This window comes from Phoca vitulina, unplaced genomic scaffold (genome assembly GCF_004348235.1).
Source record: "Phoca vitulina isolate PV1807 unplaced genomic scaffold, GSC_HSeal_1.0 scaffold38, whole genome shotgun sequence".
NCBI classification, from domain to species: domain Eukaryota; kingdom Metazoa; phylum Chordata; class Mammalia; order Carnivora; family Phocidae; genus Phoca; species Phoca vitulina.
This window is the reverse complement of record NW_022589741.1, coordinates 15,321,836-15,336,885: the sequence shown is the minus strand read 5'-3', so window position 1 is coordinate 15,336,885 and position 15,050 is coordinate 15,321,836. Positions and strand designations below refer to the sequence as shown.

General features: G+C 53.7%; 1 long non-coding RNA gene across 1 annotated transcript in view; it reads right to left on the bottom strand.

The window, feature by feature from the left end:
* LOC116647034 overlaps window positions 1–14,256 on the bottom strand; it is a 16,611-nt gene extending 2,355 nt beyond the window's left edge. The window contains exons 1-2 of the long non-coding RNA XR_004302261.1: window positions 12,934–14,256; window positions 10,060–10,156 (exon numbers count right to left, since the gene is read on the bottom strand). This is a non-coding gene — a long non-coding RNA (uncharacterized LOC116647034). The remainder of the gene's footprint in view (window positions 1–10,059; window positions 10,157–12,933) is intronic.
* Window positions 14,257–15,050: the final 794 nt, after the last annotated feature.

Below are 15,050 nucleotides of genomic sequence, written 5' to 3'. Positions count from 1 at the left end.
GGGGGGGGGGGGGGGGGGGGGGTGGGGATTGATTCAATGGGTGGCAGCAATGGGAGGGAGAGCCAAGGAGTGGGAGAGGAAGGGAAGGAGCCTGCTGCGAGGGGGGTGGGTGCATGGTGGCTGGCCCAGGTGGGGCATGCTGCCTCCCCTGCAGAGAGAAGGGTATGAGAATGGAAGGGCAGCCATGTAAGGCAGAATTAGCCAGAATGTACCCTCCTGTAGCTGGAGCTAGTTTTCTAAAGAGGCTGGGGGAGCCCGTAACTCTGGCTCAGTTTAGAAAGTAGATTCTGGAATGTCCTCCCTGCCAGGAGAGGGAAGGGAAAGAGCAGATGGACAGGTCAGGAAGGAAGCTGGCCGGGCAGACTGCCTCCAGGTACCCTCTCTGGGCTCTACACTGTTCCAGGCACATTGAGGGGTCCAGAGGAAGGAGGAGGCACGGGATCCCTGCCCTTGGGGAGTCTCAGTCTGATGGGGGAGACTGAGTGAGCATCACCCCCAAAAGTAAGGCTCGAAGAAACCCTACACACCCATGACCAACACAAGTTGGCCTTGAACTATAGGAAGGGGATCAGAAGGTGCTGAAGAAGGTGGAGTCAGAGGGGAAGGCTTGCTGGGGAGGCAAATGCTGGGCCAGAGAAGGCAGGTGGAGGAGCAAAGATGGGACAAGGGAGGGAAAAGTTTGAAAGAGCCCTGCAAAGTACCAAAGCATTGTGGTTACCATTTTTTGGTGGGGGGAAGCCAGACTCAGGGAGGTGAAGTCACTTATCTAAGGTCACACAGCTCATCAGTGGCTGAGATGGGGCTCAAGCTCAGGCCTCAGACTCCTCGTCTGTGAGTCACACCCCCATGGAACAAAGTAATAGGGGGGAGGCGGGGGGGGCAGAAGGTGGAATGCTAGAAGGAAAGCTGAGGTCCACTCACTGACTACTCAATGTCGATAGTAAGGAGGAAGCAATATTCTAAGGGTCCTCCTTTGCTAGCACTGTCCCCTCCATGAGGTCCCCAGGCTCCCCACCCACAACAGGGTGGAAAAGGCTGATGCTCCAGGATGTTGTCACCCTTTCCCCAGGGACTTCTCAGCGTCTCACTCAAGTCCCTGAGTGGGCCCCCTTTGGTTCTCTGAGGGCCCGGCTGCCCTACCATGTCTGTCCCACTTACAGAGTGGCGGGATGGGCTGAGACGGGGGGCTTGCAGTCTACAGAAATCCACTCAAACTGGCATTTCAATAAAAGAGGAAGTTTACTACAAGGACACAGGAGTGTCTTGGAGGCAGGAATGTGGTCAAGGACTGGTATGAAGGACAGGACAGCCCACAGGAACCAGGAGCTCCTGCTCATCATCTCGCCCTTCTGCTTCTCCTGGCGCATCTGGGCAGACCCAACAGTCAAGATGGCCACCACGGCTCCCAGGGCCGCACGTGACAAAGAAGGGCATGAAGACACCGCCCTACTGCCGATCCCCCCAAGATGAACTCTGACTGGCCCAGCTCGGCTCAGGCGCCTGTTCTGATCCAATCCACCTCCGTCCAGGGGGCTGGGTCACGCGGTGGCTGCCGTGGGCTCACCAATGCGTGGCAGCTGGCTGAGTCAGGGGCCACGGTGAGTCAGACGGGAACGCCACAACTGTCCCCCACAGCAGTGAGAATACCCCTGGGTGGCATGTATGTGGCGGCCGGGCCTGGGGGCGGAGACCCGGGCTTCCCTGTCTCAGCAGGGACTCTCAAGGTGGTCAAGGCCTCCCCCGGAAGCCGCGAGCTGAGGGACACCCAGGTGGCCAGCTGCGGCCGAGGCCAAGCCTCAAGCAGGAAACTGAAGGGTGAGGGGACTCAGCCTGGCCCCTGGCCCCACAGGGGGCCGAGGTGTGCGGCGGCGGCGGGCCAGCCTGCGAGGGCTGGAGTCCTGGCACAGGGCCTGCCAGGAAGGCGGGCCAGCCTCCTGGGCTCCAGGGTGGTTATCTGAGGCTGGGAAACCTGTACTTTAGAAACTTGACTATTTTCATGCTGTTTGTATTTTCTGTAATTACTTCCCTTTTGTTCTCCCTCAGTATTTATGGAAGTCCTTTGTGAAAATGCCAGCAGGTCCCAGGAATGCCGAGAGGAACCAGCAAAGGGGTTTGTGTCTCTTCCTGGGCTCAAGGTAAAAGAGACACATCCTGGAGCCTGGGAATGGAGGTGGCAGGAACCTGGCCAGGAGGACAGGGGAGGGGCGGGGAGGGGGAAAAGGACCGCGGCTGAGGCTCCTCTTCCCCTGGCCTCTTCCCAAGCTCTTTCTCAAATATGGCGAAACTCTGGACTTCCTTTGAACAAAGTCTATTGTCCTGAGCTGACTGAAAAGTGGCAGAGCTGCCCACTTCCTGTTCGCCCCATCTGGGGGCCGCCAATGCCACTCCCAGGCCAGTCTTGAACGTGAACTCCTGAAGAAGTTGTGCCCCCTGCATGCTCCGCAGGTGCTGGGGCAAGGACGGGGATCACACAGGTGCTAGCCCAGAGGAGGGGGCCCTGCCCTGGGACCCAGGGAATGGGAACCTGAGTCCCTGGCACAAGGTCTTCCTCCAAGTTCAACTTCCCTGGCCCTGACATTTTGCTGGGCCCTACCTTTAAAACTCTACATGGGCATCAGAGCCACGTCAGGGAGCGGGGGGGCAGAGAGGCAGGGAGGTAGGGGAGCTCAGTTTCTCCCTGGGCTCGGGCGTTCTTCCCTGCAGCGAAGAGATGCATAAGGCTCTGGTGTTAAGAGACTTGTGGACGTACCCCTGTGGTTTCTAGGGGGCAATAAATGAAGATCCATAGTGGTAGAAAGGACCAGTGATAGACTCATGGAGACCTTTGCCCTCTGATATTAAGTTATCTGTAAGCAAATTGTCATCAAAGCCCCACTGGAAGGTCCTGGCCCTGCCTGGCCCCCTCCCCACTGTGGCTATTCCTGGCCAGATGGAGTTGTCCTGGGTGGCTGAGTAGCCCCCAGGAGCGAGGCGTCCACAGGCAGAGAAGCAGCAATGACATGGGACATTAGGTGCTGATGGCTTTGCCGAGCAAGAGAATTGCAACTAAAGATGCAATGGGTCCCTCTGGGGGGCTGTCAGACAAGGCTCCAGAACAAGGGTCTGGGAGCTGGGGGCTTAGTAAAGCAGCTGGGGTGGGGAGTCAGGCAGAGGGGAGCCAGGCCAGGCCTGTGGGGGTGCAGCCTCCGCCCCTCTCAGCAAGCTCGTCAACAACACCTGCCATTAACTGGGTGCCCAACATGCCCCCACTAGAAGGCGGGGGAGTGCAACTGTCTCACTTTTACAGATAAGATAAGGGAGGGCTGGAGGTTAGGTTGCTTGTCTGGAGCAGACAGTGGAGATGGAATTCAGGCTCAGCTCCACCTGGCACCGAAGTCAGGACTCAGAACCAGCCCGCCATGGTGCCCTCTCTGAGCATTCCCCTCCCCCCGGGGGCCGCAGGGAGCACTGGCCCAGCTTGGGTCTTGGGCTTGCAGGCGGGGGATGGAGAGCTCGCCCAGACTCCCTGGCAGCCCCACGGCCACCACCACCGCTCCACCCTTTTGTGGGGGAGGAAGAGGAGAAACATCTGGCCTGGGTGACATGTGGAGACTATGAGGTGGCAGACCTGAGCTCCCCACCCACCGCGCTCAAACCTCCCGCGTCAGGGAACCCCCGCTCCTGATCCTCCCGCCTCGGGCTTTAGGCAGGGACATCACCATCACAAACAGGCACTGCCTTATCTCTACCAAACACGCCTGAAGGAGGGGCACCTGCACCATTCTCCTGGCCCTGCTCATTTGCACACGCCCACCATGCCCCAGAATGGCCCTGAAGGTCAGGCGATATGTGGGAAGCAGCCTGTGAAAAACTGCCCTTTTTAGGAGCTGAGCATATCGCACCCAAAATGGAGGATGGGAGAGAGTCGGGGAAGGGAGAGGGGAGACGAGATGAGAGGAGAAATGAGATGCTCAGATGCCCCCCAAACCTCATGGCAGCAGTGGTGAGCTAGGGGTCAAGGAGCAGCCGAATGGGGGGCTGGGGGCCAGAGAGACTGAGTCATCCAGTCTTGGCTCAAACCCACTCCCTCTGGCTGGGTTTTGAACCTGTCCAGGAAAGACCCTTACCACAAACTGCCCATGTGGGGCACTGTTCCATCTGGTCAGAGCCAAAGGAGGTGAAGGGTATCTGAGTTCTGAGGCTGCCCGCACGAGTGTCACTAGTTTGCTGGGGAAACCTGGGTGCCCGGAGCCCGCAGGACTCATTCCTGAGAGCAAAAGAGCTGATGAGAACCCCGAGGGAAAAGGGGGAGCCTGGGGGTTCAGAAAGGGAAGACAAGAAGTGAGGGAATTCAAGACAAGGCCCTATTTCACCTACAGCACCTGTCCCTTCCTTCCCACCAGCCTGAACCTTATCCATCCTTCAAAACCTGCACAGAAATGCCACCTCTTCCATGAAATGTTCCCTGATCTCCAAATGAAGTTTGCTCTCTCCCTAAGTACTTTATCCCCACTGACCTCCTGAAACTTGACACTTTCTTCCTTGCATTGTGCCACCCGGGCTAGCATGGAACTCTACAGGGCAAGTCAGCTCTTGCTTCTCACCCCATTACAAGAGCTCTGTAACTACTTGGATAAAGGGAGACTAACGGAGAAGAGGGGTTCACTATGGAGCTGGACAGGCGGTAGAGCACTCAGATCAGAGGACGCAGGAGGGATTCGGGAAACATGAGCTGAAACGAGACTCAGAAGAGCTGTTGCTTGCTCCCTGAAGTCCAGATTGCATTCAGGATCAACGAGAAAAGAAGCCTGTTTTTCTAGAGTCCTGGGGAACTGAGAAACCAAATGTAGTGCCCTCACAGGAGGGGGGAGGCACCGGCGGCTGGGAGAATAAGCCAGAAGGGGAAAATGCCCCCACCCTCCATGTGGTTTTGGTAGTGGTTGAGCCAGAAATAAAAATCACTTATTTGTTTAATGGTATTTTTCACTTCAGATATTCTGTTTCCATCTTTATAAGTTCCATTTCGTTTTTGAAATCTTCCATTTTTCTCCTCATTGTATTCATGCTTTCCTCTACAGTTCTGAGCATATGGAGCATATTTGTAATCCCTGCTTTGGCATCCTTGTCTGCTAATTCCATCATCCTTCTTATTTGGGCATCTGTGTCTGTTGATTGATTTGTCTTCTGGTTATGGCTCGTGTTTCCCTTTTTCTTTGCATGACTGTTATTTTTTTTATTAGGTGATGGGTACTGTGAATTTTGCATTGGGTTCTGGATTTCGTTGTGTGCCTTTAGAGAGAGCGGGACTCTGTTCTGGCTCCCGGTTATTTGGAATCACTGTGACCCTATGAAGGTTTGCTCTTAAGCTCTGTTAGATGGGTGCAGGGCAGCCTTTGGCCTCTGACCAAGGTAACATCCTTCTGAGGACTGTATCCATTGCGCCACATACTACAAGCCCTCTCCACCCTGACACATACAAATCTGAGCCATTCCCAGCCCTGTGTGAGCTCAGGAATTGCTCGGTCTTCTGCTTTCCAGCAGCTCTCTCCCCAACCTCATGGTGCTTCACCCCGATTATGTGCAGATCAGCGTTCATAGTTAAAGTTTCCAGGACCTTTCTGCAGACTTTCAGAACTCTCCGTGGACAGCTCCCCCTGTCCAGTGTTCTTCCTTATGAATTCTAGCCTACTCGGCCCCAGTCTCAATCCGCAAACTTGGGTCCCAACTCAACCCCCAGGCTCTGTCTGGGATCCCCCCTCCTTTACTTTGGCCTGGAGGTAAACTGATGCACAAGTGGGGCCTCATTTCTCTCAGGGACCCCCCTGTGCTACCTGTTGCCTCCTGTCTGAAAGTCATTGTTTCAGACTTTTTATCCACTTTTCAGTTGTTTTCATCAGATGCACAATTACTGTAGCAGTTAACTTCGGTGGGCAGAAGGGGAAGCTTCCTGGGCAGTAACTATTCACGGGGACAGTCTCCTATGAGAAGGGAGCAGTGTCTGCAATAGCATGCTCAGGAAGGCCTCACTAGGAAGGCAAACAGAAAAGTCCTAGAGGAAGTGAAGGAGTGAAACACGCATGCAAAGGCCCTGAAGCTTGCTCCAGGAACAGCTGGGAGACCAGTGTAGCGCTGGGGGTTCCAGTGACAAAGAGACAAGTTCTGAGAGACCAAGGGGAGGGGCCAGACGGTGAGGAGCCCCACAGGCCCCAGAAGGAGACCAGAGGCTTTCTGTGATCATCCAGACACGAGAAGGCGGGAGCTTGGGCCTGGGTGGTGGCTAGTGAAGTCAGAAGATTCTGGGTGTTACGTTGAAGGACTGGGTGAGAAAGGAGTCAAGAATGACTCCTCAGTTTTTTGGCCTGGGCAGCCGGAAGGGTAGAGTTGCCATTGACCAATATAGGGAAGGCGGCAAGCTAACGGGTCTGCGTGCTGGGGGCAGTCCGTTGGAGTGTGGACATGTTAGGTTTGAGATGTGTACTAGACACCCGCATGGAGATATCCAGCACAGAGGGAATGAAGCTGGGGAAGGAGCCCACCTGTGAGGTCTGGCCTAGTGATGCCCAAAGGTCACCAGAGAGCACCCTAAGGATCGTACTCCACGGAATACCCTTCTGCCACCACAGAAGGGGACAGGAACTGGCAAACCAGGATGGGCCCTTCAGAGGCCAGCTCATCCCCCCTCTCATTCCAAGAAAGTTGGCTCAAGCCATTAAGGGCTGTCAGGGGCCATCCGTGCCTAGGAGCCATACACTGGGGCCCCAAGGAAAGGCTGCATCCATGGCTCTGTCCCCCGGGGCCCATCTTTGCTCCTTCGCAGGCTGCCTGGTCCCCATTCATGACTCTGAACAACAACATTTGCTGCCCTTGGCTCTAGGATGGCTCACCTGATACCCTGCACTTAACACTTACTCCCCCCCCCCAACTCTGCCTGGTCCCTCTAACCAGGACGTTTGTTAGCTGTGCTTCCCAAGCAGCTGCTGCGACACCTCTCCCTTCAGGCTGCCATCACTCTGTGGGCTAGCAGCAGCTGGGATATGACTCAGGGGAAGATCTCTCCCACCCCCAGATCTCTCCCAACAGCCCTGGGATCTGCAAGTCCTTCCAGATACCTAACCTCCGTCCCCATCATTTCATCCTCTGTCCTTTTATCTAATGCCCTCCACCTGGAACAGATGGGCCCCCAGCGGCCCCTTCGTTTCCTTCTCCGTTTCTGCTCCCTCCCAGGTGCTCTCCCCTCCCTTCTGTTCTTCCACGTCTCCGGCACCTTCCTCACTCCGTCTGGTACCCGCCCTGCGCTCTCACCTCGCTCCATCAGTGGACAGTTCGTCTCAGACAGTTCAGGGGAGTGAAGAGGAAACCCTTGCTGACTCTGGTGAAGGTCCTTTTCCCTCTTCACCCAGGGGAGGTCACAAGTTAACTCGATGCCCCCAGAGTCCTCTCTGCTCCAGATGGCTCCCCTCCCTCAGACACCCCCACGACCTCGCTACGTTGTCCTGCTGCGGTCCTGGCAGCGTCCTGGCGTGGCTGAGAGGCCCGTCCCTCTGGAGACGAACACCTTCACCTCCACAGTGACAGCCCCTCCTGTTCCCCTGCCCCTCACACACACACACACACACACACACACACACACGAGCGCGCGCACACTGCCCCTTAAGTGATGGTGAGGGCACTGGCCGAGTGATCCATAGCTCCTTTTTCTTCTACTGCTGCGGTAAAATATGGACAGCAAGAACCGTGGGAGAAATGAGGCATGAAAATTAATCTGCTTTACAATCCTCATGAATATTTAAAAGCTGATGAATATGTAACTACATTTCTTTTCTCCTCCATTAGTGTCTGCTTTTGAGTTACTCTATAGGTTCCTTTGGGGGCTGGTTGGCTAGACTGATTTTTAAATTGGCTTTACAGGTGCCGATAGCTCTTGGGTTCCCCCCACCCCCATCTGGAGAAGAGGATTTGTCCCTTTAAAATTCCTCAGGAAGGCCTGGCAGAGAGAGAGACCCAGAGAAGCCCCTCCCGACCTTACACTGTGGGGGCCCAGAGACAAGGACAGAGCACACCCTTTTAAGGATAAACCACCTGCTTCTTCCTGAGCCTCAGTTTCTCCTCACTCCCCACCATCATGGGTCTTTCAAGGCCCTAGTCCAAGGGGGGCTTGAGAAACCACGAAATTGAGCAGCAAAATGTTATTTTTTGTCTACTCAGAAGAATCCGGTATTAAGCTAACTGTTTGGTACTTTGCACAAATCTCCTGGTCCCTGGAACCAGTCATTCCATCTAGAACCACCATGTGGAGCATCTGGCCACCCTCTGGCCTACCCTCCCTGCCACTCCTCTTTGGCTACTCTGGGAGTCTGCTTCCCACCCATTCCAACCATCTGAACCAGGCTGGGGGGGGAGGGAAGGCTGCTCACCCACCTCCCCACAGCCATCAATCACCCCAGAGCAGAGCAGAAGGAGCAGCAGGGCCTCTTCCCAGAGCAGCAAGCTTTATCCTGGAGCCTGAGGCAGGATCCAGCACTGAACTGGCATCCTGTAGAGGGAAGGCTGAGTCCCGGCTGGGGGAAGGAAGGCGCCATGGGGCAGGGCAATGGGGTGTGGGAGCCATCCATCCTGCCAAGTTCCAGAACGCAGCGTAACCTGGGGAAGAATGTGCAGAGGGTCCTAAAGCCTTGCAGCCATCCAGAGAATGTCAGGTTCCACAGTTAGCCCTTTGAACTCCAAGTCAGAATGGGACACAGGTAAAATTCGGGGGGCTCACCTGCCCACACCTCTCCTGTCTCTCCAGCCAACCTTCATCCTACCCAAAGCTTTGCAAAGCATCCCGCACTGTTTTGATCTTATTCCTACCTTTTAATGATCCTCAGAGTCTCTGTAATTTCTAGCTTATCAAATTCATGTCTGACCTTCCATCTCAATCATCAGCTCTCGGGACCCCTCACCCACCTACGTTCTCCACCCCTAGGCCCATCCAAGCTAACATGCTCACGATCCCAAACTTTTCACCCCTTCACCCCAGGCCTTCTGTTTCGCCTCTAATGAGCTTGTCATTTGCTTCCTTCCAGACTCCGCTCAAAACTGCCTCTGACAGGAAACCCTCCTTGGTTGACCTCGGCCCCAAGGAACAACCCTGTCATCTTTTCTGGGTCCCAGGTTCTCAGTGCAGAATCCACGAGGTGTTCATTGGCACCATTTTCATGTGTGTGCAGCATGGGAAGGGCTGTTTGTCACTCAGTGCCTTTTAAAGTGGACCTGCTCACACAGATAGCACTCAGTGTCCCAGCTTCCTCCCACAATGGCAGCACAGCTGTGGCGTGGAGTCTGTGGAAATACTCAGCGGGCCTGGCTCCTGCGTTCATGCCCGCCCTTCAGTCGCGCCTTCAGATCACCTCTGGTGACTGGCCTGTCCCACTGCAGGAACTTCCCAATGCAGGGACCCGGGACTCCTCTCCCTCCCCCCTCCCTCAACTCCTGCCCTGGGGTCACCTCACACGGGAGCCTCTGGAGTGACACCAGGCTAGGGAGTGGCTGTAAGGGAGACCCTGCCCAACTTGGGAGACAGAGAAGGACCTCTGACATCCAAGTCAGGAAACCAGGCTGAGGACGTGGCTCTGCCCGGTGATCGTGACCAAGCCATTCCCATTTTCATCATTCAAATGGGGATAAAAATCTGTCCCTCCATGAAAGGATTATGGTGAAATCAAATGTGAAAATGCTTTGAAAAGTACAGAACACAATATAAATATTGGTGTCTCTGCTGTTATAATAATTATAAACAATAAAGTTATAACTGTTACCATAAATACGTGAGGTTTCCCAGCACTCCCTGTGTCGAAGGAGTCCTCTTGCTGAGCACCCCCTGCCCCCTTGCTTTCCTTCCCCTGGCCAGGGGAGGGACAGGGGTGCCCAGTTGGATGAGTGCCCCTGGGGCTCTGCAGCTCATTATCCCCGAGAGGTTCCCCAAGCGGCAACGTCACCCACAGCCCCTGGCCTCTCCGCTCTGCCTCAGCAGCAGGAACAAGAGCGTGCCTTGTCAGACAAGCCCTGCATCTCCATAGAACATGCTCCAAGCATAATTACCCATCGGAGAAGTGTGCAGGCCCCGTCCTCATCACAGAGCTGATGCCACCGCTGGACTGTTGCCGCTCTGCTAGCTGAAGGCTCAGCTGCCCTGGACCTAGGAAGCAGGAATGGTTCTCCAGCTGAGCAGGGCCAGCTCAAGCCAAGCACTAGAGGGGTGCCCCGGGCCCCTGGCCATGAATAGCTGGGGAACTTCCAGTGGCCCAAGCAAATGCTGAGTCTGGCTTCTTCCCACCTTTTCATCACTCACCATGTTAGTCCCCGCCTGCCCATCTTGAGGCTCCCTCTGGTTGGGGGAGGTATCCACCCTAGGCTTCCTGGTCCCTGCAGGCCCCTTACTGGCATTCCCACCCTCCATGACCCCACTGCCCCCAGAGGCTGAGGTGTCCCCCGCAGTGCTTGAAGATGCAGACAGGCAGTTAGAGGGGGTCCCCTTCCCCAGAGCCAGGTGCAGGGTAGGGCAAGAGAGCTGCCACTGCCTTCCTCCCCCCCCCCGTTCCATCTACGTGCCTTCCCCAGGGAAACCACTCCCAGATAACCCTTGGGTTATGCCTTCCCCACATCTCGCCAGGCAGCGGCTACGTGATTGACTTCACACTGTGAATGTCATTTCTCCCACCGTCTGGGTATTCCATCCGCAAGGGAAATGACCCAAGCCCCTGGGTCCAGCAGAGGTCTGCATCCTCCACCTACCAGTCTCTAGACAATCTAAATGGTCTTTAGACCACTTGTAAAAGAGATGGTGAAATTGAGCCCTGAGGTGGGCACTTGACTCCTTCAATTTGTTCCTCTGAATGCGGCTTAGGTCTGAGGGTGGGGGAGAAGCAGAGGACGTTTGGAGGTCCTTGGAAGCAGTCCTCCCAGCTAGGCTGTCAGAGGCAGCAGGGACACCTAAGATGCTCACTGTTTTTCCTTCTAGGAGTTCCACCCTGTGGGAGCAGAGGCTCTGAAGGAGGCTGATTCTGCTCTTCCTCTTACTGTCTAGAACCCCCCATCCACCTCCTCACATCCCACCCTCTGCCAGGCTGAGCCCCAGAGCAGGGCCTGCATTCTGCCAGACCAGAGCCTGCAGGGACCATGCTGTCCTCTCTTGAGCCAGGTGTGGGTTCCTCTGAGCAGCCCCAAGCCTGTTCTGGGACCACAGCTCCCTGTCTCCAGGGATACTCTCCCTGGTGCCATCTCAGGACTTCTAGGGGAATGTCTCAAATCTAACCCCAGACTAAAACCCAAGCCAGACCCTTCCATCCAGGATTCTAAGACGTCCGCACCATCCCTCGCTCTCAACCCCACATCCTGAGTCTTATCCCAGCCCTTCCCCACTTGAACTCCACTTCTGCTGTAGTGACAGTTCTATGGGTAGGATGCATTGAGACAAATGGGGCTGTGATCAGCCAGCCATCAATATCTCTTAAAGGCCCATTCTCTCGAGAGCTGGCAGGTCCCTCCAGTCCCCCCGCCTCCCTGAGCCAAGCAGAGATCCCCAGGGCAGCTCTAGCCTCCCTCTTTCTCTCTCCTTTTCCCTTCCTGCTCTGGCCATATCAGCCAGATGGATTATGTCTTATTTCTCTTGGATTTGGCTGCAGGAACCAAACAGCATTTAAGTCTATTGATTGTTCAAAAGGCCAAGTGTATAACGTACCAGAAAATTAGTTTGGAATGCCCTGCAGGAGAGCAGCTCCACTCTGGCCTCAGATTTACTCTGTTCTGGTGGGCCAGGAGGGGCATGGGGTGGGGGCCAGTGTACCTTTCACTCTCCCCAGGAAGTTCTAGGAAGTCAGCCTCTCCCTGGTAGCCAAGCTGGGGCCTTCTCACCAGCTAGTTTACCCAGGTGAGTTACATTATAGCAGTACCCCTCCTTCCCTTCTTCACTTCAACCCCGCCCATTCATCATTTATTCCCCCACCCCACGTGCGTACACACACACGTGCACACGCACACACACACAATACACTCGTGTCACACACACCATGTTTTTTTAAATGCCTACATATATGCACACACATGAGACAGTCCCAAGCTTACTAACAGGGGCATGTCACTCTCCCCTGTGTACACGTATGACTGTCTGGGCGTCCAGATAAAAGGCTTTCCCTCTGTCTAAAGACTCTTGTACTTAGAAGAGTACCAGACACAACATAAGTGATCGCTGACATTTACCGATCTCGGTGGAATGGCTGCAGAACCATGGACAGCTCCCCGCCCCCTCCACTCCTGCCCTGCTCTGTGATCAGTTAGTTCACCTGACCAAAAACAGCTCCAGCTCACAGCCAACTGGAGTCACTATTAAGTTGGTAATCATGATAATGGCTTTCATTTTTGAGCACCTATTATGTACCAGTCACTAGCCAAGCTCTTTGTATGAATCATCTCCTTTGGTCCTCACGACCTCCCAGGATGGAGTTATTATTACTCCCACTCCACAGATGAAAAAACTGAAGCTCACAGAGGTGGTAATTCTCCAAGGTTTTCATTGAACTTGTCTAAAGTAACAAAGGCAAGGGCACCTAACTCCAGGGGCCCCTGTCAAACTGTACAATCTTCATATGACAATAACTTCACCAGACAGGTTTTCCCTGAAAGCAGAAGACGAGAGACTGACCTGTATCGACCCATCACACATTTCCCATCTCCACCACAGCCAGCCCCAGCTGGCCTGATGCAGACAGGAAGTGTGTGCTGGGCTGGCTCATCAAAAAGTGAGCAGGTATTCCTGAAGCCTGAAAATCAAGGCCAAACAGGGCCAAAGGCATGGAAATCTTGCAAAGAGGACACCTGAGAGGCTCAGAGAAGTGTCTGGAAGTGAGATAATGTCCAAGACAATGGGATGTCACAGACAGACCAGGTTTAAAGAAAGGAAGATAACCAGGACATTACCAGAAGCCGCTGTCCAGCCCCTCTCCTGCCCTCCCAGAAGCCAGTGGAAATACTGAAAAAGGCAAAAGATTTAGTTCATTGAAAGGGATACTTAACAATGAGAATGACAGCTAAATTGTTCAGCTAAGGCAAAGAAACAGACTCCTGTAAAAAAAATACAAAAAAAACCCAAAAAAAACCAGGGAATTGTTTCATAAAAGGTTGAGCCAAACCTTTGTCATGGACAAAAGAGAAATCATTTCTACTTATTGTGTCTTCCAGATAAAGTCAGACTACGCAGCACCGATAACCCCACTGACCCAGGATCTGAGAACCAATGCATCTGCCAGGGGGACTCCAACTCCCCAGGCCCAAAAAGTGGCTCAAAATCATGAGGAAGTGTCATGGGCCATTTGGTTTTGAGCATCAGTGTCCACTCGTCCCTCACCCCTCTTCCCCATCGAATAGCCGCTCAAGCTTTATTTCACACGTCGAGATTCTGAGACATTTGGGAGAAATCCTTGGCCCAGCAATAGGCTGGGACCTGTGGAACAGTGAATGTCTGTACCACATTTCACTGAGCAATGTTTTAAAGGGTAGTGAGCCAAAGTAGAATCACCTATTTTGGTGCCTTACCTGATCCCTCAGACCTGAATCCACATCACTCTGGGGTATTTCCAAAGATACAGTTCATCCTGAAAAAGATAAATAGTCACCGACAGTCAGGACCATATGCCACAGGGGAGTTCCAAAGGTGCCGACAATGTGACATGATTGGTGCATGTACCAAACTGTCCAAGTGGGCTACGTGAAGGAACAACACACACTTGGACGTGGAAGTTCAGACATGTTAGAGAAGAACTTTAGTCTAATTTTTTCTTGTCACATCGGCAGCAAGCCACTAGCTATGGATCCAAGCGCTTTCTTATGTTCGCTGGTCCTTATGCTGAGAACTGAAGGAGGGAGAAGACAAAGATGACTCAGTGAAGCAGGTGCATCCTACCTAGAGTCAGGACACATGGGTTCAATTCTGGCTCTACCTTTAACTACCTGTGTGGCCAAAAACCTGAAGCCCATTGAGGCTCAGTTTTTTTGTTTTTGTTGTCATGTTTTGTTTTGTTTTTCTCATTTCCAAAAGGGTACCAGTCATTGGCGGGATTACGATTCTGGCTAAGTGAGATAGAAGACCTAGCACAGTTCTTGGCACACAGTATGCATTTAATGTATGTTAGTTGGTGCTTCTGAGGGGGAAGGGGTCAGGCAGACACAGGTCCTGATAAAGGCCCAGGAGTTGTCTGGAGGCCTGGAGAAAACACGGGTGAAGATAGGAGCTAGAGACAGAAGAAGGGCACAAATGGGGGGAGGTGGGACTGACCCTAAGAGTCACGCTTAACATGCAGATGTTATCTAGGGATGGGTCTTCCCACAGGGATACAGGAAGGAGACAGGGTTTCATCAGTTACCAAAATTAATCTAGGACCTGAACTCAGAAGAAGAAAGCAAGGTGTTCTTAGATACTCTTCATTATCCTAGTGAAGGGTTCAAACTGGCTCACACTGCAGCAAAAGAGGGCAGTTAGACAAGAAGAAGAACTTCCAACTAGAGCTACAAACCCCTTACACAGGCTGCTCCCAGGGGCTCTAGAAGGCAGACAGGCAATTGTTCAGAGACAGGGGAATGGATGAAATGGACTGGGGAAGCCCTAGTTCTTCCGCCTCTGAGATTCAGCCAGTTGGGGTCTCTCTTATGAGCAGCTCTCCAGCATGGGGAGGGGGCCCTGCCAAGCCCCAGGGAAGCAACAGTGTGGAAACTTAGTGGTAAGCAGCAACGCTAATGAGTGCCAAGAATAACAGTGGCTTCTTAATGGAGCCCTTAATGAAGACTCATTTTGGGCTTTATTAACGTAGAGAAAAAGCACATATTCTCTCCCCCGCTCTCAGAGCGCAGGCAGAATAAAGAGCAGCCCCAAACCCGGGCCTGAGCCCATTCCCTGGATCCTGCTGGCAGTACCATAATCGGCTCCAGGAAGTGGAGTGGGAAGGGCAGCTTCAGAGCCCTGAGACCTTCCTTTGCTCTTTGGACAACCTATTTGGATCCCTGGATCCCACATGGTCTTGGGGGGTAGATTTCCAGCTGGG